The sequence below is a fragment of the Mastomys coucha genome, unplaced genomic scaffold (assembly GCF_008632895.1).
Source record: "Mastomys coucha isolate ucsf_1 unplaced genomic scaffold, UCSF_Mcou_1 pScaffold3, whole genome shotgun sequence".
NCBI lineage: Eukaryota > Metazoa > Chordata > Mammalia > Rodentia > Muridae > Mastomys > Mastomys coucha.
In genome coordinates this window covers 28526073-28527285 of record NW_022196909.1, presented here as the reverse complement: position 1 = coordinate 28527285, position 1213 = coordinate 28526073, and the positions used below count along the sequence as shown (strand labels likewise).

General features: G+C 45.9%; 1 protein-coding gene across 1 annotated transcript in view; it reads right to left on the bottom strand.

The window, feature by feature from the left end:
* Dnajc12 (DnaJ heat shock protein family (Hsp40) member C12) overlaps positions 1-1213 on the bottom strand; it is an 18909-nt gene that overhangs the window by 12631 nt on the left and 5065 nt on the right. The gene's annotated exons all lie outside the window — the stretch shown is intronic.

Here is a 1213-nt window from a genome sequence, read left to right as displayed (position 1 = left end):
AAAACATAGCTTCTCTGTGTAGCCCTACCATAGTGGAACTCCCTCTATAGACCAGGCTGGCCTCGAACTCACAGAGATCCCGTCAAGTTTGCCTCCAGCTGCTGGGATTAAAGGTGTGTGCTGCTGCTAACCAGAAAAAAAAAAATCTTAAAAAAAATTTTTTTTCACTGAATAAAAAAATAAGTTCAGCCCAGCACTCACCATCCCAGCCTGGGAATCCAAGTTTAACCTCTAGAAGCCACACAAGGGTGAAAGAAGAACACCGACTCCTCTGACCACCCCATTCCATGGTTCACATACCCACAGACATCATCATCAATACTTTTTTAATTTGAAGACCTTGATAAGAGCACCAACTGCTCTTCCAGAGGTCCTGAGTTCAATTCCCAGCAACTACATGGTGGTTCACAACCATCAGTAGTGAGATCTGATGCCCTCTTTGGGTGTATCTGAAGACAGCTACAGTGTACTTATATAAAAATAAATAAATCTTTAAAAAGAAAAAAAAATGCCACAGTAAATAATGAAAATGCAGGTGCTATGCACAACCCTGTTCACCTGCTCACCAGCGAGGGAAAACCCTTAAGCAGGAAGATAAACAACAGGAAGTTCCTGAAACTGACCAGATTCACTAGGCCCCTCCCATTTGGGGTAAGCAGTAAACACTGAGTGACAGAAGGAAGCTGAATTGCAAAGGCCACTCTCTGAGGAGGCGAGCCTGGAAGGAAGACTCCAAGACCAGACCAGCTGCCTAGGAGAGAACATGAAACCATGCGAACTGCCTGGAAGAAGTGTAGTCCAACTGAATCATTTGGAAGGGACACTCTCCAACCCATGGAGCTGCCCTCCCCGCAGGCTGTGCAGTATGCTCCAGGCTCCCAGCTTCAGTGAGCCATCACCCATGCTGGGATGAGCTTTGGTAATAACAGCTGTCTTTGAGTCGTTTTTGTTCCTAGAGGTCACCTCAACCAAACTCATGGTTTACCAAGTTGGACTTGGGTGGCATGAGTACTTTGGTGTTAACTAGGCTCTGTCTCTGAGGTATATGGATGTGTGTATAGCAGTAGAGCATGTCCCAGGAAAAGTTTTATCATACAATAGGCCTGTATGTTGTTCATCCTCTTAAGAAACAGCCATCAGTCCTGGGCAGTGGTGGCGCATACCTTTAATCCCAGCACTTGGGAGGCAGAGGCAGGCGGATTTCTGAGTTTGA